At 44.5% G+C, this 25,115-nt stretch overlaps 1 protein-coding gene across 1 annotated transcript in view; it reads left to right on the plus strand.

Moving 5' to 3' along the window:
* The window catches only part of LOC134756527 (uncharacterized), a 194,756-nt gene that overhangs the window by 99,340 nt on the left and 70,301 nt on the right, over positions 1-25,115 (plus strand). The window contains exon 4 of the transcript XR_010129266.1: positions 19,404-19,501. The gene's annotated coding sequence lies outside the window, so the exon portion shown is untranslated. The remainder of the gene's footprint in view (positions 1-19,403; positions 19,502-25,115) is intronic.

A 25,115-nucleotide genomic window follows, 5' to 3' on the forward strand; every position in this document is an offset into this window, starting at 1 on the left:
ATACCAGCTAGACAGGAGCAGTGACCAGAAAAATGGAAGGCTTAATCACAGGGTAGATGGTCAGGAATACTATGTGTTCAAGCCTTTACGGTTTTGTATCAGAATCCTTTGATCTGCAGAAGTCCCAATACTGGCCCTCAAAAAGAAAGTCCTAAGATTGAGCCAGACACTGATGACCCCTCCTACAAGGGCCACTCATCTCTCAGGGGTAACTATGGCTGCCCCCACGTAACTGCTTGCCAAGTGCTCCAATCATTCAAGGCCAGAGGAACAAATTACACTAAACCCAACACACCCAGAGTGGAATACCCTACTCAGCAGCTCCCCTGAGAGGTTGTGAAAGCACTGGGGATGCTGGCAAGTTTGTGGATGGGTTCCAGTCTTTGGCTCTAGCTTTTGCTTTATCATGGAGATGTCCAATTCATTTTGGCAACCTGGTGCACCCCTATGGAAAAAGAATGAGGCTGCCTGCTGCAAGGCAGATGGCATGTCTGCCTGAAATCCCCAAGGCAGTCACCCGGGGCCCAGACATGGTGCCGACCAACAACTCTAATTGAGATGTTATCCCTGTGGAAATGAACAGGTGAGCAAAGTTTGAGGCACTCCCTTGGAGAAATAGAAAAAGAAATAAACAAGGCCTTAAGTTCTAAGGTCCTGGAAATTATACAAGGGAAGGAAGAAAACCCAGCTATGTTTTATGGGAGATACATGAGGCCATCAGAAAACATGCAATTCTAGACCCTTCCTCTCAATGGTTATGCTAATGGTACAGCATTTTATCAGCCAGTCGGCCCTGACATCAGGTGCAAACTCAAAATTGCAAGTGAGACCACAAACTAACATCAATGTCTTGATGCCCCATTTATGTTGTAATAGTCATGACCTGGAGGGAAAAAGGTAAGAACAGCAAGTCAAAAATCATGGCAGCCATCATTAGCAACACCTGAAAAGCATCCGAGGACAACCCATAAGGATCATGCCAGAGTCTCTTGCCTCAAGTGCAAGAAAAATAGACACTGGGTAAAGGACTGTACACTAAGCCCCTGCTGTCTGTGCGAAGGCACTAGTCACAACTCTTGGCAGTGGAGAATCAACTGCCCCCCACACTCCCACTGAGGGACTCAGTTGAGACTGGCAGTGCAAAGGGAGGAGCTAGATTAAGACTGAAGGGGCCTAGGGCTTCCTCACAGCCCCTGTCCAGGATCATTACTCTGAGGAACCCCAGGTAACTCTGGACATGACAAGTTCCATTTTTCAGTATGGGGGCGAGTTACTGTCCTTACTGCTTATGCAGGAAAACTGTCCACTAGGACTATGACTGTTATAGGAATGGGGGTGGGGGAAGGCATTTCACCCCTCCTTTAGCCTGACAACTTGAGACAAGCTTTCCAGGAGCTCAGTAGTACCATGCTGCCTGGCCCCCGCTGTTGGAAAGGGATGTTATGGTTAACATAGGGGTGCTGCTACAATTTAAGCACCACTCAGGATTGCTAGTGGTCAGTGATGCAGGCAATGCTCCAGATTCATGTCAATAGGTCAATCCATTATGGTATACTGGGAGGCCTGGAAGGACTAGAATGGCAGTGCCAAATACAGCTTGAAGACCCAATTTTCCCCAACCAAATACCCAATTAAGCTGGAAGCAAGAAAGGGCTTGGTGTCCGTACTTAAGGAATTGCTTTCCCATAGACTAAAACCCTGCCGTTCTCCCTGCAGTATTCCCATTTCACCTGTTTTACAACCTTTGGGGGAATATATGGTACAGAATCTCAGGGCAATTAGTGAGGCTGTGGTCTTCACCCATTAGTGGCAGATCATGCTCACGCTGCCATTTGGAAAGAGATGACTACTAAGCAGTAAACATTCCCCCCAAAGCATGGGTCTGAAATTCAACTATTGGAAGCAATGTACTTGCCAGAGGCTGTAGCCATAATCCACTGTAGAAGGCATCAAAAGGACTTAACCCCAATAGCACAGGGAACAAAGAGGCCAAAGCAGCCCTAGGGTGCAATCTCAAATCTTAGCACCACTTCCTTTCTATGACTCCAGTAGAACCCGAATATATACCACAGGAATAAAGGAGCAATGAGGATGACAAGGAACCTGGCAGCATACGGGATCAGAACTATCTCCCTCAGCCCAGTGGAGGATTATAAAAACCCTGCATGACTCTTTCCATATGGAAAGATGCCACTCTGGCCATGGTACACAGGCTCTTCATTGAGCCTAACTTGCTACAGTGGTTAAACGGGTCTGTCATCCTTTCACTGCACGTTCAGCCACCCAGAAAACAGAATGCCTCCTCTAATAGAGCCAGTCCAGAGAAGGAGAGCTTATCCAGAAGACTGATAATTGGACTTTACCCACATGCCAGCTTGTAGAGAATACAAGTTTTTGCTAGTACTAATAGGCATGTTTACCGGGTGGGTTGAGCTTACTCTACCAGAAGGCTAGTGAGGTTACAAGTTCTCTTAAAGCAGATAATCCCATAGTTTGGGGTTACCCCAAAGCCTCTAAAGTGATAACGGCTTGTCTTTTTTCTCCCAGATAACTTAAGGCATTACTGAGGCTCTCAGTGTCAAATGCTATTTACTACATTCAGCTCAGAGGCCTCAGTCCTCCAGGAAAGTGGAAGTGGCGAGTCAAGCTAAAATGAGTGTTAGCTATGTCAGGAAACATCAAACTTGGGCTAGCTTACCGAATATAGGCCTCTTAAGAATTCATAACTGAGAGCAAGTAGTATTAGCCCATAAGTGCTTGTTATATGCGAGGCCATTTTTAACTAATGATCTCATTACTGATCCAGAAATGGCTGGGTTAATAAGATACCTAGTTAACCTGGGGCAATTTCAGCAGGCATTACAGGAGTTTGGAACTTAAAGGCTCCCCCTACACCAGGAACTAACCAGCAAGCCAAGGTCAGGCCAGGAGATAATATACTTAAGACATAGAAAGAGGGGTCACCCACTCAACTACAACCCAAATGGAAGGGACCTTTTTCAGTGGTGTTGGCCACTCTTTCTGTGGTTGAAGTACTGGTTATTAGACAGTTGGATACATCTTTCCAGGGTCAAGCTTGCAATACCTGAAGCCCCGGACCTGGAACCTGAGGCTCCTGCCAGCTGCTATACCTGTGAACCTGTTGAAGACCTGAAGTGCCTGTTCAAAGACACTCAGAAGTAGGTGCCTATCAATTTTCCCTGGTGTCTTTGTTGCATGGTTACTATAAGTTGGATGGTAGCCCAGATTTAAAATGTTAGCCTATTTTTTGCTCAATTCTTGCACAAGGGTTTCAGCTAGTTTTGGAACAAAATCAGGCAAAAAAAAATTATGACTGGGTCAAGCCAGCTGCACCTTTTACAACCAAATAGAAGGCTCACCACAACCCACAGATACCCACCTAACTACCTACGATTAGAGACCCATGATCTGATAGGCAGGGACAATGCCTTTGACCAGCAGGAAGTAGCTATAGAAGGCTGGTCTTCAGCCCTTCCACCTTCCATGAAGATTTATGAGAATCACACCTCTCAGGGAAGTGAGGCTGAATAGGGAATTAGGATAACCAAAGGTTAAAGCATGAGACGATAGCAAGTGAAGCCAGTTCTAAGGCAGGATTAGGCAGCATACAGGCCACATCCTCACTTCTGTGACTAATTTCCACTTCAGCATCTAATTGGCCACGGGCCAGTCCTTCATATATTATAACCAACTGGAGGCCCCTAAAGGCCACCTAAGAGTGTTACCAAGTTCTTTCACCTTAGTAAAAAGTCTAAGGAACATTGTAATCAGAGCTCTTGAGCCACTTCCTCGAGCTGGCTCCCACTCTGGAGAGCACTTTCATTTCAGTGGATCTGCACACTTTCATTGCTTCGTTTATATGTTTCTTTGCGTGTTGTTCAATTTTGTTCAATGCACCAAGAACCTGGACAACAGGCAAGACTTCATCTGGCAACAGATTGAGTGGCTCCAGCTCATGTCCCTTGGGTGGACAGTTCTACAATGCATCTGTGTACTTCCTGTGTGACCCCAGTGGAAAGCCTCAGCTGTTTACAGAAACAACCTTAGGAGTACACCCTTCCTGGTCTAGCCACTTATGCCACCAAGATCACCTGCTTAATAAGCTACCTGTCTCCCCACCCTGGACCTCGTTATCAGGCTCTAAATTAAGTGAGCCCAAGACAGCTCAGTGGGGTTTATGCAGAGATGACAGGACTTACAGAAGCCAGAATCCCAGCCCAAGTGGAGTACAACTTCGCATTGTGGGAATGCTACTTGTAACTCGGGAGGGCACAGGTGACCTCATTTTATGAGATGTAATTAGTATCCAAAGAACAGCTTGTGGTGATGAACAGTGTGATACTTAATACTGAGTGTCAACTTGATTGAAGGATATAGAATATTAATCCTGGGTGTGCCTGTGTGGGTGTTGCCAAGAGAGATTAACATTTGAGTCAGTGGGCCGGGGAAGGTAGATCCACTCTTAATCTGGTGGGCATTATCTAATCAGCTGCCAGGCACATATAAAGCAGGCAGAAAAACATGAAAAAGTGAGACTGGCCCAGCCTCCCAGCCTACATCTTTCTCCCGTGCTGGATGCTTCCTGCCCTTGAATATCCAAATTCTTCAGTTGAGACTCGGACTGGCTGTCCTTGCTCCTCAAAGCTTGCAGACAGCCTATTTTGTGGGACCTTGTGATTGTGTAAGTTAATACTTCATAAACTCCCATCCTATTAGTTCTGTCCCTCTAGAGAACCTTAATACAAACAAGCACATCTAATATTTAACAGGTTGTGTTGTCCCAGAGACGATTGAGGTGGTAATGGCATTAAAACTGGGGAGAGAAGTTCAAGACTAGGGCAGTCAGAAAGTCACACACCTGCTGTGCCAGACAATTCTGGGGGTATGTTAGTGAAAATGAGACTCAGCCCGTAGTACACATGGACTGAGGAAGTTAGACCCTGGGGACCATCTAAGGATGGCAGAGTGAGGGTTGAAAGTTATCTACCAGGTACAGTGTTTATTATTTGGGTGATGTGTACAACTAGAAAGTCCAGACCTCACAATCAAGCAGTATTTCCATGTAATTAAACCATGTCATCACAGATGTTGCTGTGACACCCCAACTTACTTACGGGACTTATCCTCTCAGCCAGGTATGCTTTCTGCTGCACCTTTTACAACCAAATAACCTGTACCCAATGAGTTAAATAAGAGACTCAGCCCATAGAAATACATTTCTCTTCAATCATGGAAAAAATGACTTTAGGTGATCATGTAGTGTCTAGTATCACTCAGAATAAGCCCACTTTTATAATTGGAGCAAGTGTTAGGACAGTAGATACCTGCCTTTGCCTCAGCTTTTGTAAGGGCTATGATTTCCCTTTAGAAGACTCATTCATTTTTGCAGAGGAGGTTGTCAGCAGCAGCTCATGCCTCACGTCCACCGCGCACATAGGGTGTGCCAGCCACCTGACCCTCCCTGCAGCCCTGGTGGGAGAAGTATACCTTCTTATTCTTAACCCAAACCTACCAGGACTCCCAGGGACTAACTCAGCCTCATTTGCCTGAGTTTGCACTATGGGCTTGTCCACACCCTTCTTGCATCTCACATTTTAGCACTTCAGCATCATTAACTAAGCCTTCAAGAGCCACAATTAAAGTAGAGTGTTTTCACCGGAAGATGACCAGTTGAGGTGTGGCAGGTGCTCAACTAGGAACATCCCACAGGGGAAAGCAGTGAGCTAAATGCTAAGAGGAGAAAGCATACCGGCTGAGAGGATAAGTCTTGTAGGTAAGTTGGGGTGTCACAGCAACATCTGATGACATCCATGTGCTGATGACAAGTCTTTTTTAAACAAAAATTCAATTCAGAGGGTATAACTTAGCATTTTGGCCAGAGATATGTAGAGGACAGCAGGAGCCCAGAAGGTGCTAGAGCAGGGTTAATGCCACCTGAAGATGTTAAGCCAGCTCATCAATGCCTCCTTTCATCTGAAAATGTCTAGCACAAACGAGACTCCTCCCAACAGCAGCTGGTACTTTGAGCATAAATTGAGCCCAACACTTGACATCGAGAAAGCCCACTGTGCTAGAGGCGAGTCTACTCCCAGGTGCTTGAACAGAGCTAATCACAGCATGAGGGCTTAAGACAAGGCTTCTTGGAGGACTACCACATGGAATAAGTATACCGGGTCCCACTGAGTGTCCCCAAGCCCATTCTCTTTAGGCTCCCACTTGGCATAAGCTGTCATGGACTTCATGTAGCATTAAGAGCTTATGAAGTTTTAGCTCTTTGAAGAGCTGGGACACACCAGGCACCCCCACCCCCAACCTTCTATTCCATGAGGAGCTGAGTTCAAGAGAAAGCCAAAATTCGAGAAGCAGCAACCATAGGGATGCTTGGGACCCAGCCGAGGTCCCCTGCCAGCAGCCAACACTGTTACAGAGAAGCTAGCTCTAACTTGTCCAGGCCTGGAGGATACGATAGCCACCTTCTGGTTTTAGGCTCAGCCTTTCAGAAAGTAACTTCCCCACCTAGGTTGCCCTGTTGTAGGAGCTTTCTTTAAACTCATGTCTAATGCAGAGCTTTAACCAGCTGAACAGCAGAGTCTTAATGAGAGAACTCCACAGATACAACACCTCCCACGTCAGCGGTAAGGTAGAAGCACGACAGATTAAGCAACTTGCAAGGTCCACAGGAAGTGGCAGGGCTGAGATTCCAGCTCAGACAGCCTCGCCACTTCGCTCCATGTTGCAGCTTGGTTCAGTGGGGTTTCAGTTATGCCTAAGGCTCCCCACTTTTGGCTGCTTCTATGGTCAGCACCAACTTGCTGTAGGCCTAAGAGTAACTTGGAAGAAACTGAAAGATATCTATAGAACCGGGGCAGTTGGCAGCGGGTGGGTGGGTGGGGGGAGCATTGCAGCAGCCCCTAGAACCCCTTTCCTCAAGAGGCTCAGATTAAACCCATTCCAGGATCTACTCACAGCTGCAACTAGAGATCTTGCCCATTTCCTCCCACCCTTCAGCAGGGGGAGCTTTCAGAGCCCAGCATCCTTGCAAGGTAATTCTGCAGCCAGCAGAGTTTTACGCTGCTGGAGCAAGGTAAGCCTTATTCCATGGAGGGAGGGGAGTTAGGAGAATGGACAATTCCATAGGACAACAGTACATCCCTGTTAGTTTAGCAGACCCCATTCTTAGCCTTGTGGGGTGCCCCTACATGGAGCCCACAGGCAGATAAGGGCACAGAGCCCTACCGTGGGTCAGGACCTTCTGGAGAAGGCTCACGAGAGGTAGAGAAGTAGCTTCTTGCTTTTTGAGAGTTTCAAGAAAGAGGTTCCTAGGCAGACAGCTACATTTCTCCTTTCTCCCCTCTTTAGTTCTCAGCTTACAGGGGTGCTGGAGTCTAATGAAGCCTTTGTTCAGAAAGGCAGGTCTCCCTCACAGTTCTAAGCCTCCTGAGTTTGCATTCAAACCACCCTATCTCTAACTCAAAGCGACTTCAATAGTGCTTTTTATCCCTTCATTGAAATTAGAAAGGGTTGAGACTACTTCTGGATTTTCCTAAATGCTAGAAAAACCAAGAGAAAGCTGAATAAGTCTCCCCCCACCCCCAACAAAAGGTAGTCTTGGTTTAGAAGAGAGCGAAAAAATACACCTCTGTCGTTCAGGCTCAAGAGTAAAGATAACAGCAGGGGCAGGAGAAGGTCTTTTGAACTCTCCCCTTGGTGCTATCAGCACTGCTCATTGGCTAGCTGGATGTGCCCTCGCTAATGCCTTTCACCTGGGCACAAGGCACAGGTCCTGGAAGTATTTAATTCCAGGTGCTGTTTATAAGAAGCATGAGTGGCCGGGCACTGTGGCTCATGCCTGTCATCCCAGCACTTTGGAAGGCCCAGGTGGGTGGATCACCTGAAGTCAGCAATTCGGAACCAGCCTGACCAATATAGTGAAATCCTGTCTCTACTAAAAATACAAAAATTAGCCAGGTATGGTGGCATGCACCTGTAGTCCCAGCAACTTGGGAGGCTGAGACAGAAGATTCCTTTGAACCTGGGAGGCGGAGGTTGCAGTGAGCTGAGATTGCGCCACTGCACTCCAGCCTGGGTGACAGAGCAAGACTCCATCTCAAAAACAAACAAAAAAACAAACCATAAGCTTCCAGTTTATGCCTGCTACTTTAGTGTAATGAAGGATGCTGTCTTTTACTCTCAAATGTGTCCCATTTTGACAATAAGTGGCCCTATTTACAAAGAAAGATGTGTGTCCTTCTATATCCATCCTGAGCGTTGCAGAAAATCTCCCCCACCAAATCAGGATCAAGGACAAAACCAGGCGCAGATGGGAGAAGGAGGTGTTATGAGAGCATCACTGAGATTTCTCTGGCCTCTGTAAATAAGCCACAGTTGTGGACTTGGTTTCCCAAGGCCTAGCCATAACCCTCCCCAACAAAATCAGCTTCCTTCTTACCCTCTGGTCTCTTTCTTCCTACCCCTCCCCCACAGTCACCCTGTAGCCACCTCAATGCTGTTCTGTTCTTTTAACTTAGGATATCCTCTTGACAGCTAGATGTGGGGTTTTCATTCTGTGGTTTTATTTAAATCCTTATTAAACTGTTAGTGCTTTAATCTGTACTACCCCGAGTCAAATTCCCGCTCTGCCCTGACTAGCTGTAAACTCTGGATCAGTTAGTTTGCTTTTCTTCACCTCTGTTTCTCCATCTGAATATGGGGTAATCCTCATAAACTGGGGACTTTATGAGGATGAAACAAGTTGATATTTGTAAATCTTTAGAACAGTGCTTGGAATATAAGTGCTGTAAAAGTGTCTTCGTTGCAAGTAAGAGGATGGAGAAGAGGAACAGAATTGATATTTAAGTTCCTTCTGTGAGCTGGCTCATTATATCATGATGAACTTTAATTCATTTCAGGTATGCAGCGTGAAGGACTTACTGTTATCCGCATTCTCATTTTACAGAAAATAAAAACAGGCCAGCACGGTGGCTCACACCTGTAATCCCAGCACTTTGGGAGGCTGAGGCGGGCAGATCACTTGAGGTCAGGAGTTTGAGACCAACTTGGCCAACATGGTGAAACCCCGTCTCTACTAAAAATACAAAAATTAGCCCGGCATGGTGGCAGGCACCTGTAATTCCAGCTACTCGGAAGGCTGATGCAGAAGAATCGCTTGAGCCTGGGAGACAGTTTGCAGTGAACCAAGATCATGCCACTGCACTGCAGCCTGGGCAACAGAGCAAGACAATATCTAAACAAACAAACAAACAAAATTTAGAGGTTAGGGTATATGCACAAGATCACCCAACCAGAAAGTGGCAGGTGTGGCTTTAAACTTGAGTTTGACCGTTTCCAAAATCTCAAATATATTGAGCACATATTATGTTTATCCTAAACTTAAGATTCTCAAATTGCAAGGGCACCTCCTATTTCCGGCACATGGGAATTTGCTGAAGTACAAGTTTCCACTATTTATAACTCTCCCGATTGTGTGTACTTTGATCACAATGCCTCTTTGGACATCCTATTTCTAGACTGAAGAGGCAGTGTGATATGCTTGATGAGCCTCCTGTGTATGCACCCTTCTTGAGGGTTGCTCTGGATCCTTAGAAGCATGCAGGGCAGAAAACCATCAAGAGTGAGCATTTGATTGCTCTGATTGTTAATAATAACAAAATGTAACCGGTCTTAGGGAAATAGAAAGTCTAGCTGGATACACAATGATTATAAGAAGGGAGTTGCTACAACATCAGCTTTCTGGAGGCAGGGATTTGGGGATTTTTGTCTGTTTCTTTCACAGCTGTGTCTTTGGTGCCCAGAACAGTGCCTGACACATAGTAGGTGCTCAGTAAATACATTGTCTTAGTAAATGTAAATGAATGCATGACTGAACAAATGAGCAGAATGAAGGAAACAGTGTAACAGAATGGATTACAAGATAAGCTTTGACACAAGAGAGATGTGGATTCAAACTGGAGCTCCATTCCACTTTGTTCAGGACCATCCCAAGTTTAGCCGCAAAAGTCGTGCATCCCAGGAAAACCTTCAGTCTGGGTAAAATCAAACAGTTGATCACCCTAGCCATTAGTCAAGGGATGCACAATCTTGTGCAAGTCCCTCAACTTCTCTCAGCCTCAGTTGTGTCACCTGTACATTGGGATAACAATATTATCTACCTCATAGGGTTATTGTGAGGATTAAATGAGATGATACGCATTGAGTACTTACTACAGCATTTAGCACATAGTAAGTATCATTGGTGGTAGCTATTGCTGTTACCAATACTTCTATTGGCTCCTGGGTCTTGAAAATGCATCCCACTTCCTAATATATGCTGCTGACCTTGCTTGAATTAAGATCCTTGGTTTCATGGCAGAGGGGGAAAGTGAGCCACACAAGAGCCAAAAACATCAGGAAAGGTGTATCTTGGACATTTTCCCCTGCAGAGAAGTGGTCTCACCCCTCCTTGCCCTAGGCAGCTTTTTTAGCAATCATATCTGGTTGTTCCGTGCTGATTTCCAACAGATGTTCCTCTAATGAACCACACTGTAATCTCAGGGCCTTAATATAGTGCCGTGGTGTGATAAGTTCGAAATGGCTGTCATCATTGCCCGCGGGGATGGTCTGGTCATTGTTTGGGACTGTCTTCCTCTAATTGTTATGTGAAGGAGAATTTATTTTCTTCCATCACCTCTTTGCCCCATACACCCTCTCTACCACCCTGGGCCCCAGTTCCTGTTCAAATTAAATGTCTGCGTCAGAACCTCCTAGAAAGTGCTCAGTGCACTGTGATGAGGGAGATGACAGAGGGAGGAGATTGGGAGAGAGTGGTGGTTCAATCTCGGCCTGGAATCGATATTTCCAGGCAAAAAAAAAAAAACCCATGCAGATTCTGACTCTGGGGCTAGAAATGAGCTCCTGGGGGATGAGAGGCAGATGTTCCCCGAGCAGGAGGTATCCGGAGTCGAGGACAGGAGGGAGCGGGTGTAATGTAGCCTGAGGCTCAGCAGGGAGCATTCATTTACAAATGCTCTGGAGGCTCAGGACCTTCTGCATGAGCGGGGGGAAGCCAGGGATGGGAAGATGTTTCCAGCCTCTGTCTGGTCATGTCTTGTGCATCTGAATGACCTCAGAGCCCTAGTTGGGGCTCAGGATGAATGGAAGCTCTCATCAGTCTGATCAGATCAACAAGCCTTGCTGAAGGTTTTCTCTGTGCCCGGCACTAGATGCAGCAGGTTAAGTAAAACAGAGCCTGCGATGAGGATATAGCCGCAAACAGCTTATTGAGAGAGGGCCAGCACCTCTAGCCTGGCTGGGTCTGTTTGCTATGTGGGACTACATCAACCAACAACAGGAGGCTGGATGGTATTTCTCGGAATACCTGATTTTTGCCTTGAATTACGATAATAATATCAATAAATAGCAGCACACATTCATGAGTTCTTACCAAGACTCGGGCACTGGGGTGTGTTCCATGTACATTTCTCCATTTAATTGTCACAATAACTTCATGAGGTGGATGTTTTCACCCCCACTTGGTAGGTAGCTAAGGCCCAGACAAGTTAACATCACTTGACTAAGGTCTCACGGCCAGTGAGAGGCGGAGGCAGGATTTGAACTCGGAGCCCTCTGACTCCAAAACCTAATTTTAACCACCCTACTAAAGTATAAATCCAAATTATGGCAATTTAAAAATTTCCAGTTGTTAGGATAATAGAAAAAAATTTATTTCTTTATAATACACTTAAAATCTGTTTAGTTCCATGTTTAATAAGAGAATGGGGCTGGGTTTTTCATCATGTAATAATCAGAACAACATAAAAAATTCAAAGAATCTGTTGCATAGAGATTTCTCATTTTATAGGAATTAACCTCTGATGCTCTTTCTCCCTACAATAAGCTCTTCAATCCTCCGATATTCACTTGGGGGAAACTTAATCCATATAGAATTCACGCTGCATAGCAACCACCCCTGTAGAAAAGACCTTGAAATTATCCCTGTATGGAAATATCATTGCTATCCGTGATATTTGAAAATAATGGAAGAAAAGTAAAAAACCAAATGCAGCAATAAGGAGAGAGAGCATAAATAACCCTCTTCTTGCATCCTCAATGAATTAGACCAGGGGCCAGCAATCTTTTTTCCACAAAGGGCCAGGTAGTAAATATTTCAGGCTTGGCAGCCTATATAGTCTCTCTTGCAACTTTTCAACTCTGCTGCAGTGTGAATGCAGCCATAGATGCTATGTAAACAAATTCCCCAGCTGTGTTCCAATTAAACTTTATTTGCAAAAGCAGGCAGTAGGCCTTGAATTAGTAGGTAACATACAGCTGGGAGGACTTACACCCGGTGACCTTACCCTGTAATGTGATTGTAAGATTTTTCCAAATGGAAGCAAAATATCAAAATAAATAATCCTAATAAATAGCATTAATTGAAAGCTTTTAAAGGTCAGGTTCTTTCTCTGTGTTATCTCATTGGACATTCTCCCAAATTTTATGATATAGCTACTACCACTGTCATCTCCATCTCCAGAACAGGAAGCCCGCATAAGAAGAACTCACTTACTCCTGGCTGAATGAATATATTTCCATTTTAGGGAGGGGAAAACAGGTGCTCAGAATGTTGAGTCATTTGTCCCAAGTTATTGAGCACATAATAAGTGCTCAGTAAATGTTAGTTCCAAGACTAAGTTGGAATTTGAAGTCACACAGTCTGACTCCAGAACCCACCTTATCCCTTTAATGTGGAGAGCTGGGACCTTTGCTTCCCAGATGTGGGTTCACCAACCCTACTTCGAGAAAGGCTCCCCTTTTTCCTCACTGCAAACCCTCAGCACTTAGCTTTCCCAAGCTTTCTTGATTTCCTCTTCCTCCATGAATCTCAGCATTATCTAAAGCATCAGTCACCCCTGGCCCTTCAGAACCCCATCCTCGTGTGGTCTAGGAATGTTTCCAAGGGGAGAGGAGAAAGAAGAGGAACTTGTGGGGCTGAAAAGACCAGAGGACAGGGCTGGGGGTCAGATGAGGACAGTGTCAGGTAGGAGTCAACCTCTCTAACTCTGGGGTCAAATCCCAGCTCTATCACCTTCTATCTGTGGTTAGGCACATTGTTTAGTCCCTCTGGGCCTTGGTCTGCTTATCTATAAAATGGGACAATAATAGTGCCTCCCACTCAGATAGAACGTAATTAGAAAATCAAATACAGAGATGAGTCCAGCAACTGGCACATCATATGGGCTCAATAAATGTCTTGGATGACTTGATTGTGAAGCTATATTGTGTTTTGTGGGAAAGCAAGTAGACCTTTGTGGTTCAGATATGGGGTTTGTGTTGGGGATAGTGGGGCAATAAGTGCAGAAGGGTTAAGGTGGAGCTAAACTATAGGCAGTCATAAAGCAGTGGTGCTGAGACATTAATGTCATCAGCATCACCCAGGTACTTATTAAAATGCAGATCCCCAGGCCTTCCCACATGTTCTATTTGGTAGATTTGAATTGGGGCCCCAGAATCCGCATTTTTCAAGTATCCTAGTGATTCCAATGCACGGGGAAGTCTTCTATGTCCACAGAATGCAACGTGGACATTAAGCTAGGACATCTGGATTTCCCCGTGTTAAGCAGGTGGGGCACTGAAGGGTTGTTGTCAGGGAATAATCCAGGATACACACCATTTTAGGATGATGAGTCTGGCAGAGGTGTGAAGATGGATTAAAGAGGAGAGAGGATAATTAAGAGGCTCTTATAATAGTCCAGGCGTGAATCACTAGTTTTAATATCTCCCTGTTAGGTGTTTTAGCTGTTGTGAGATAGTCTCTGGGCACCAGTCTGGGGACCTGATGCCACTAGGGCAGACAGGGGACCATGAGTATCTTCTTTCACAATCCCTCTTCCCCATTCTTGAGCATTTTTCATTGACATTAATAGTGGCAACAGTGACCATTCATTAAACATTCTCTCTGTATTTGGTCCCAAACACATTGTGTGTATCATCTTTTTTAATGCTGTGAGCAGCCCTGTAAGATTATCCTTCTAAGAAGCTCAGAGAGGTGAAGTCACTTGCCCAAAGTCACACAAATGAGAAGACACAGGGGTAGGGGTTGAATCTAGTGCCTTCTGAACTCAAAGATTGTAAGCCTTACTGCCTTCCCAGAGATGTCTACCAATTCAGATCCTACTCATCCTCTAAGGCAAACTGCCTGATGATTCCTAAGTTTTTCGTTTATCTCTCTTCTTACTCATGGAATCATCCAAGGTGGGTGTTCCTAGGTGGCAGTGACTACTACTCCACATAGTGACTCCTACTCCACATAGTGACTCAGGGACCCAGGCTCTTTCTGTTTTGTTGCTTTGCTTTCCTTTTATTTATTTATTTACTTTGGGGGGAGGTTATTTTTTCTTTTTCTTGGACCTTGCAGGGATGAAAATTTTAAGTCTCTTTATTTAATTGAAAGACCAGGCAGAAGAGGACTAAAGGAGGTGAAAAGCTGTACTTTCTTCTTAAAAGCCTTGTCCAGTGATTTGCACTCACATTCCATTGGCTAGAAATTCACCTTCAGATGAGACCCATCTCTCACTGGTGGATTGAAACAGCTTCCCAACCAGTCTCTCTGCTCCCCTATAGTCTAGCACATCGGATAAAGTGTTATCCTCTTAAGACAAATCAGATCACATCTCTCCCTGGATGGAAACTTTCCAGTGGCTTCCTGTTGCACTTACCATAAATCTAAGTCTTTGGGTTTGCCATGACCTAAGCCCTACCTAACAGGGCCACTGCTCTCCCCCTTACAGAGCTCTGGCCACATCACCCTTCATTCTGTTCCCATCTCAGGGCCTTTGCACTTGCTAATTTCTCTGCTATAATGTCTACTGTCTTTGCATCCTTGCATGACTGGCTCTTTTTTATTATTCAGGCCTCTATTTAAATGTCACCTTCTCAGTGACACCTTTACTGACTACCTAACGTGGGTCCCTCCTTTCCATTTTCTGCTTATAACATGTCCTTATTTTATTTTCCATATAGCAGTTATCACTCTTGAAATTACCTTGTTAGTAGATTCATTGTCTGTCTTCTCTTCCACCAATATGGAAGCTCTCTGGGACAACAGAGACCTGTCTCTGATTTTCGGCTGTGTTTCTACTCCGTAGCACAGAGTAAGCGCTCAGTATTTATTCTATGATTCATAATGAAACTTACAGCGGTTAAGCCATTTACTGGAGGTCACAGCTATGTGGAAAAGCTAGGATTAGAACCTAGGTCTATCTTGTTCCAAAGCCCATGTTCTTTGTTATTCCAAGTTGCCTGGCTGAACTGATGGCAGTTTCACAGGCAGATGCCACATTGTGACCCCAACTCTGCTGTCAAGCAGGGAGGTCGCATCTCTTGGATTGCCCCAAAGACAGGTTGGGATGGCTTGTCTACTCAGAGGCCATGTGGCTTTTTCTTGTTATAGACACCTCCCTCTTGCCAGGCATAAATGAGGGCCAGGAATCTTCAGCTTTTAAATGGCCTTGGCTTCTGGCCCATAGCAGTAAGGGAGGAAGTAAAGGGATCAGGCTTTGAAATGAGAGTGGCTGGAGTTTGGACTATGGGATGTGGAGAGAGAGGGAGAGAGAGAGATGGGGTTGCAAACTGCAGAAAGCCCTGGAAAGCTCTAAAGAGTGATGTTTGGCTTTACTAGACCTGAGTCCCAACTGGCAGGGAGTGGAGGTATCAAATGCCCAAGAAGCATTGGAGAATTCTTTGTCCTGAGGGGATGGGAGATTCCAATGGGATTCATTCTTGTGCAAGGGGATTCAGGGGAGCCCTGCCAACTTGGCTGAGCTGAATATTCTCTCTGCCCCTCCGAGGCATTCTCCACCCACATCCACACTGCTCTGTGCCCAGGAGCTGTACGTATAGAAAACTGCATCTAGATCCACTGGGGCTCTCTTGCTCTCCGGCTTCCAGACCAGCTCGACCAATGGGAGGCACCCCAGAAGATCAGAGGGCGGGAGGAGAGAGAGGATGGGGTATTTCTCCCTCTTCAAGGCCCCCCTTGACTTCTGTGGCTGTGGCTACTTTACCGTATGACTACAGCTCCCGTTGCACAGTTTTCTTCCTTAGCTGCACCACCCACTAGGTTCTGGTTACCACATGGAGCCTGGGAAAAATAAGCATGTTTCACTTAACACATTGCCAGCACTGCTGCCCTTTAAAAATCGGGGTTCTGTTGGTTAGAAAAAAAAAGGGGGGAAATGGGATGCCATAAACTAGAAATGTCTGCTGCAGGGAGTACCCAGGTCACAAGTACCCAAATAAAGACTGATAATTCAGGCACCAGAAAAAGTGTTGCATGATGTGATACTCCAAATTCCTTTTTGATTCTGTGATTCTGTAATTGTGCAGGACTTTTTCCCTCCAACAACTATTTATTGAGCACCTACTGGGTGCCAGGAATGCAGAGTGCACAAAGCAGACCAAGCTCTGCTGTCACAGAGCAGGAGACAGATGATTAAGTAAACCAATGAACAAACAAGGGATTACATAATCCCTGCCATGAAGTGCCTTCCCAGGGGTGCAGTGGCATAGGTTAGAGCTGTATGGTAGTAGACGACTCCCGACCCATCTCTAAAATGGGGGTGGAGTTTGTGATTTCTTTCTTTTTTTTTTTTTTTTTTTTTTTGAGATGGAGTTTCACTCTTGTTGCCTAGGCTGGAGTGCAGAGGCGCAATCTTGGCTCACTGCAAACTCCGCTTCCTGGGTTCAAGCAATTCTCCTGCCTCCACCTCCTGAATAGCTGGGATTACAGGCATCTGCCACCATGCCCAGCTAATTTTTTGTATTTTTAGTAGAGACGGAGTTTCTCCATGTTGGCCAGGCTGGTCTCCGACTCCTGACCTCAGGTGATCCACCCACCTCAGCCTCCCAAAGTGCTGGGATTACAGGCATGAGCCACCACAGCTGGCTGGGTTCATGATCTCTAAGGACCTTCCCAGCTGTGGTTACTATGATTCCACTTCAGACCGTTTTCCTGCAAGATAGAAACGAGTGGTGGAAGAATCAACTTTTATTTCTTGCTGACACAGCACCATGCAGTTAAGTTGGCCATCTATTTAAATACATACATATTCACTGAACTAGGCACTTTTTAGGATAAGATTGCATTGGGGAGTTTAAATATTTGGACCTACTTCCAGAACCATTTGGTGAAGAACACATCATTTCAACCAAATATATCACTGCTTTCAATCCATTTTACTAAGTGTCTGTTGCCTTGAGTTGCTTGGGGCCCTTGGAGAGAGATGAGATCCATCCCCATAGAGCAATAATTAGAAAATCATGTAGTTCAATGGGTACGAGTGTGTCCTAGCCGGTGTGAGCAGGCGAGATGATTGAGAGGAGGACGCATGAAGGGGATGGACTGAACCCAGGAGCTGCCTTGACCACATGTATCTATGCCCAAGTAGACAAGGCTTCCCTGTTCCCCACTTACCACTACCCCCAACAGCTCCTACCACTTGAAACTGATTTCGCCCTCACATGGGTTTCCAATGCACAGGGGGGGAAGACCTAAACCAGCAGTGCCGGCCTACCTCCTGCCTTCAACCATTTTGTGCTGTCTGCACTCATAGCATGGGGTCCTGGGTGGAATCACCGACCTCATAAATGAAGCCTGTTCAGGGCAGGGAAGGGGAGATAGGTCAAGGCATCCTAGGGCCATTTACAGGCAGACAGTGGACATGTACTGAGCATTCACAGGGTGCCAGGCCCTTGACTTTTCACTGCAAGCCATCCAACCACCCTACGAGGTGAGTGGTATTGAATCCCTTCTGGTGAGGTGGAAACATTGCTTCTTGGCCTTTTGGCTAAGATTAAATGCAGGGAAGTGGAAACTGGGAGTACCAGTCTTGCAACAGACAGATGGTTCATTCATGGTGGTTAATAAGGGGCAAGTTTAATAAAAGGACAACTTACGAAGTCACAGGCAGGGTTTGGTGCAGTATCCCAGGGGAAATAACAGATAGGACAGAACCTCTATTGCAGAATAATGCCCCACCCCCCACCAATGCCTATGTCCTAATCCCCAGAACTGTGAACATGTCACCTCCCATGACGAAACAGACTTTGCACATATGATGAAGTTAAGGATTGTGAGACGGGAGTATTCTCCAGCAGGACCAATATAACCACAAGGGCCCTTGTAAGGGGCAGGAAGGCCAAAGTCAGAGAGAAAATGTGCCTGGAAGCAGAGGTGAAGCACTTTGAAGATGGAGGAAGGGTCCATGAGGTGAGGGATGCAGGTGGCCTCTAGAAGCTGGAAAGAACAAGGAATTGGATTCTTCCCTAGAATTTCCAGAAGGGAAAACAGCCTTGTTGATATGTTGACTTTAAACCAGTGAAACTGGTTTTGGATCCCTGATCTCCAGAACTGTCAGAGAATAAATGACCACTCTGTTTTGTGGTCATTTGTTTCAGCAGCAACAGGAGGTGAATACACACCCCAAGGCTGAAAGGGGGAAGGGAGGGAGAGCATTGCAGGAAAGGCTGCCCCAGGAGCTGAGCCCTTTGCTCACAGTGTGCGGCCAGCCAGAGGAGGAAGAAGCCAGGCCATCAACACCCTGATCTCCTTTTCTTCCCTCCTTCCACCCTCCTGCGAGGCTCCCTATGGGCTAACTCCCCCCATGGGACAGGGGAGGATGGAGAGTTGCCGAGACAAGGGGATGAGCTGATAGATATGCAGCCCAGAGTCAGGCAAGGCTCTTAGCATTTGTCTCGGAGAATAAATCACTTGCCTAAGATAATGCAGTAAATATCAGGTTCAGAAATGATGTTGTCACCACTATTTTTTAAGTTTTTTGTGCCAGCACTGAGCAAAGCATCTCACATACAAATAATCAGAAGGCAGTGCAGTGTGGTGGATCTGGAAGTCACACTTCCTAGGGTTTAAATGTCAGCCTCACTACCTATCTGCTGTGTGACTCTAGACATGTTACCAGACCTTTCTGAGCCTCAGTTTTCTCATGTACAATATGGGGCCAATAAGTGCACCTGCCTTGGAGGATCTCCAGTTTTAAATGAAACAAACCAGGGGAAGCATTTTTCATGATGTTCAGCACACAGAAACTACCACATGAGTGCTAACAATCCTACAATTAGCATTTATTTGGGATTGGGATTTGGACCCGGGACTGTCTGACAGTGAGGCTGGGAAAATATTCTGCTTGGTAACAGCTCAAAATCTTTCCAGGTCAGGCACCCCAAATATGATATGATGATAAGGGCATGTCACCTCTGTGTTCTTCTCAAAAACCCACCACCCCAGTCTCATCATGAGAAAGCCATCAGACAAACCCCTGTGGAAGCACATTCTACAAAACACCTGACCAGTGCTCTTTAAAACTCTTAAGGTCATGAAACTACAAGGAAAGATGCAGAAATCATCACAGGATGACTAAGTGCAATGTGGAAACCTGGATTGGATCCTGGAATGGAAAAACGAGCATTGGTGAGGAAAAACAAAAAGACTAAAAGCTGAATCAAGTCTGGAGTTAACAGTAATGTATGAATGGGGGATTCTTAGATTTGACAGATGTAAGGTGTAAGATTATCATTGTACATAAGGTGAGAACATTAAGGGGAGACTCAAACTGGGTGAGGAAACCCCTCTTTGCAATGTTTTGCAACTTTTATATTTGCAACTTTTTTTATAAGTCTAAAGTTACCTCCAAGTTAAAAAGTGATTTAAAAAAATTATTTCCGAAGAGATTCTGCTGGTATCCTCAGAAGCAGCCAGTGTTTGTTACAGTCATACATTTAAGTAAGCAAAAGTGAGGAGAGGACGAGGCAATAAGGCTGTGTCTCTCTTAAATGCAGAAACTATAATTTAATATGATCTTGATGCTAAGATCCAGTTAAAAGGCGCCAGGAAAACATTAGCCTCCCCTACAGGGAGATTCATTCATTTCCTCACATTTGAGGGATCAGAGAAGTGAATGTCCGCCCACATTGGGGACTCGTGTTTCCTCCTGATTTGAGCCAAAGCCAGTCACCTGTTTGCTGTCAGCCGGGCCATCCTGAGGCTTCTGCCCTCAATGCAGAGGGATACACATACCCAGGACCTGTAGCCCCTTGTCCTCATGGCTCAAGACAGAAAGAAAGGCATTGCTGACTCTATACTTTTTCTGCTGAGATTCTGGGAAGCAAGAGGTCACTCTTTCTGTGGGAGCGATTTTGCCCTGGCTTGGAGAGCTGCGAGCACTATGCTTCTCTTGAATCACAACTATACTATTGCAACTCAGCCTCCCAAAGTGCTTGGATTACAGGCATGAGCCACCGTGCCCAGCCTATTCTTCTAAAATATATTTTTAAGTGATGGTTTTATCTTCATCTTATGAAGTTTCCATGACTTCTTAGCCAGTCCCTTGCATTAGACATTAGTTGTTTTTAGCTTGTAACTTTATAAATAATGCTGTCATGAATATCTTTCACACACTGTGCAAATTTCTCAGTCAAATATATGACAATTTTATGGTTCTTGCTGTATAACAGGGTCGATCACAACATCTGGGAAGTTTATACCAATTTAAGTGATTCACTGCAGCCTTTTCAAGGGAATCATTAAGGACCCTAGTTCTGTTTTGGTTCACCAGTGAGCAGAGATTTCATTTTCTCTAATTGGAAAAGATTTGGCCAGGAGCATAACCTAACTGATGGTCACTAATAAACCCTTTGATCTGCCCCAGGAAATGTCAAAACAAGTTTGCCCTCTTGCCTCTGAAGGCACTTGGAATCCAATTGTCCAAAGAGCTACTCTCTCTGTTAAGCCATCGCTGACCTTATGAACATTAAAGACTGTCCTGGGATGCATTTGGAGCCAGGTAGCTTAAAATTCTGTGCCTGGTAGTGGTATATAAACTGCACTTGCCCACACAGCCCACAGGAACCAGTGGTCCAATGCACCTGAAACGATAATGCGTTCAAAGTAAGCCTTATTGAATGAGGAATACCATATTTATTAACCACATCAACATTCTAAATAATGGCACATGTAGTATGTCTTCCATTGGGTTTCCTAGAGGTGGAGTCTGAGACGGAAGTCTCAGGATAACTTCAAGGGGGTTACTGAGGGAGAGCTCACTAGAGAAAATCCAGTAAGAAAGAGGGAAGCAGATCAGGGCAAATTCGGAGGCCAAGGGGAGTTGTGGTTCAGCTGAAGTCTAGTCTTAGCCTGATATGGACTGGATTTGTGTCCCCACCCAAATCTCCTGTCAACTGTGATCCCCAGTGTTGGAGGAGGGGCCTAGCGGAAGGTGATTGGATCATGGGGGTGGATGTCCCCCTTGCTATTCTCGTGATAGTGAGTTCTCACAAGATCTGGTTTTTTAAAAGTGTGTAGCACCTCCCCCTGCTCTCTCTTCATCCCCCTCCAGCCATGGAAGGCGTGACTCCTTCCTCTTCGCCTTCTGCCATGATTGTAAGTTTCCTGAGGCCTTCCCAGCCATGCTTCCTCTATAGTCTGCAGAAATGTGAGTCAATTAAACCTCTTTTCTTTATAAACTACCCAGTCTCAGGTAGTTTTTTTATAGCAATGCAAGAACGAACTAATACATCTGATCTTGTGGGGAGCTCAGGAACACTGTTCCCCTAACCCCTCGAGGTAAGGGCCCTGGCCTTTCATACCTGGCATTAGTCAGTCGTTGGAAACTGCCTCCCCACAGCGTCAAGAACACAATTTTTTAGGGAAAAGAACAGTTGTGAGCTGTTAGCAGCCAACATTCCCAGAAGTTGGGAAATGGGTGCACCAGCCCAGTAAAGGATTCTACACCAGACACCAAGAGTGTCTACTATATTATGCATAAATAAATTATCATGATGACTTATTGTCATGTCAACATGCCATGTAAGCCTGAAGTCCCCATTGGCTATTTTATGTCCTTGCCTTGGGAGTCATACAGCATTACTTCTGCTGTAGTGGTAAGCCTACCTGGACTCAAGGAGTGGGGACCTAGGCCCCCAATTCTTGATGAGAAGAATCAGAGTCACATTGTAAAATAGCATGTAGACTAAGATACATTGTTGAGGCTGTATTTGAAAAATAGAATCTGCCATAATATGTAATTGGATCATCCTTGTTTTTTTAACTGGAGAGTATAATTTGATATGTCAATTGATATGATATTTTAATCTTTACATTTGATATGACTACTGTTTAGATTTATTGCCAGCATTTCTATGTTGAGTTTGTTTAAACTGAATTGTTTCTCTCTTCTTTTTTCTGTTTCTCTTCTGCCTTTTAGTAAATCAACCACATTTTGTTTATTTAAACTCCATCACTGTTTGGAAGTTAAAAATTATCTCACCATCTTAGTAGTCAGCCCTTAAATTTTTAACACCCACATTTGAATGACAGTCTAAAGGGATCAATATTTCTATCTTTCTTCCAAACCATAAGAGAAACTTAACACACTCTAATCCTGTTTTTTTCCTCCATTTCCATCCTCTGTGTAATTGTCTTACATTTTAGTTGTGTTTATTTTAACCCCCATCAGCCGGTCTTATTTCTGTTTTGAAAATCAAATAATTATTTTGATTTACCCATATATTTACCAAAGTTTTGTTCACTATTGTTTCTTGTATATCACTCCTTCCTTTTCTTTCAAGAATATGCTTTCAAGAATATGCTTAAGGTGATCTATTTGAGTGATAAACTTCATCAGTTTTTTTGTTTTGTTTTGTTTTGTTTTGTTATTTTTGAGATGGAGTCTCACTCTGTTGCCCAGGCTGGAGTGCAGTGGCATGCTCTTGGCTCACTGCAAGCTCCGCCTCCTGGGTTCACTGCATTCTCCTGCCTCAGCCTCCCCAGTAGCTGGGACTACAGGCGCCCGCCACCACACCCAGCTATTTTTTTTGCATTTTTAGTAGAGACGGGGTTTCACCATGTTAGCCAGGATGGTCTCAATTTCCTGACCTCATGATCTGCCCGCCTGGGCCTCCCAAAGTGCTGGGATTACAGGCATGAGCCACCGTGCCCAGCCAACTTCATCAGTTTTTATTTGCAAATGTATTTATCTTACCTTCACAACTGATATACTCAACTGGACTTATAACTTTAAAATGGCAACTATTTTTTCCTCAACACTTTGAAGAAATATTTATATTATGTTCTGGTACTTATTGTTGCTATTGAGAAGCCTGCTACCAGTAGAATTTTTATTGTTTAATTTGCAATTCAATTTGTATTAACACCTCAAGGCTTGGAAAAAAGAGAGAATACTCATTGTAGGTAGTCTATCTTTTCTCATTGATTGCTTTAAAGATATCCTCTCTGTGCAGTTTTCATTATGTGCTTAAGCACGTGATTACTATTATAAAATTCAGTTTATGAAGATTCCCAGCATTCTTCAGTTCTGGAAAGTTTTAACACTCATGTATTTATTTTCTCTTTCAAATTCTTTTTGTCTTTCTGGACATTCTTTCTATCATCTATTGAGTTTTCCTATTCTAGTCTTCATAACTCTCAGCCTCTCAGTTATATTTTCAATGTGCTTCTCTCTGTGTGGTGTATTCTGGGTTAATTTCATGGTTCTCTTTTTCCAGTTTATGCATTTTCTCTTTAGCTGTGTTTAATCTGCACTGTTTCCTATTCACTGAATTTTTTAAATTAACGAGTATATTTTATACAACTCTATGTTTTATGTTATTCTTTATCCAATCTATTCTTTTTGCTATTTTATTGTGGTTTCTATTCCTTCTTTTATTCTTTAATAATTTAAATATAATTTTTAATGTTTCATGTTGTATGATATCAAGTTATTGGTATGTTAGTCTTTCCTTTTGTTTCATCTGCTGACTTAATTTTATAGTAGCTCATTTCTTGTGTGGATTGAAGTTGTGTATGCGTGTGTTCTCATCTTCAATTGGAATTTTTTTTTCCCTCTGTGTGCACTCACCTAGGCTTACAGAAAGTGTACACGATATGATTATGAAAATTTGAATTGGGATTCCATTCCTACATATGGTGTACATTAAAGGTTTTGATTTCTCCCAGGATTTCTGTTTTATTGCAAATAGAGTCCCAGGCAGAAAACAAGCTTTCTTGCTGCTTTCCTGGTAGGCCTACTTTTCATGGAAAAGATAGCTCCTTTGAAGACCTCAGCTTCTAGCAAGTCATCTCACTTCTAGCTCTTTATCTTTCAATGTTCCATTGCACATACACAGTGCGTATATCTCCTCTGCTCATGCACGTAGCCCATGATCCCCTTAGACTTCACATTCAAAAGACAAATTCAAAGATAAAATTATTCAGAATATCAAGAGAGTGACAGGAGAGCATTAAGCCAAACATGGGAGTCTTCTGTCCTCATGTTGCCATTAAAACCCCAGATTCAGGGCATTCTGGCCTATATCAGAGCCCAGCATCTCCCTTGGGGCACGGTGGCATCAGCTATCATGACTACTGCTGTGGCTTTGAGCTCTGTCATCATTTCTGATATCTGGGAAGGGCCAGCTTCATGAGATGACCCCCATGTTTAGTTTATTGCTCTCCTATCACTCTCCTGATATTCTGAATAATTTTGTCTTTGAACTTGTCTTTTTAAAGTGAAGTCTAAGGGGATAATGAGGTATGTGCATGAGCAGAGGAGATATATGCACTGTGTGTGCCTGCCATTCCTTATGCTACATTTCCATGTAGTGCTTGTGATGCCCCATGAAATCAGAGTTCTGCGGACCCACAAAGCATGGGAGTTCAGCAAGACTCAAGTACAAGGTAAGTATATTATGTCTATGATTAGGTAAAGAGAGGCACTGGCAGCCCCAAAAGGTCATACTTTCCATTAGAATTAGAAGTTGCAAAAATGCAGGAAGAAGGCAGTGGCAAGGCTGAGTACAATGGCTCATGCGTTTAATCCCAGCACTTTGGGAGGCTAAAGCAGGAGGAGCATTTAAGGCCAGGAGTTTGGGACCAGCCTGGGCATCATAGCTAGACCCCATCCCCCATCTGTACAATTTTTTTTTTTTTAATTAGCCAGGCATGGTGGTGCATGCCTGTAATACCAGCTACTTGGGAGACTGAAGCAGGAGGCTCACTTGAGCTCAGGAGTTCTAAGCTGCAGTGAGCT

The sequence above is a fragment of the Gorilla gorilla genome, chromosome 10 (assembly GCF_029281585.2).
Source record: "Gorilla gorilla gorilla isolate KB3781 chromosome 10, NHGRI_mGorGor1-v2.1_pri, whole genome shotgun sequence".
Classification (NCBI taxonomy): Eukaryota; Metazoa; Chordata; class Mammalia; order Primates; family Hominidae; genus Gorilla; species Gorilla gorilla.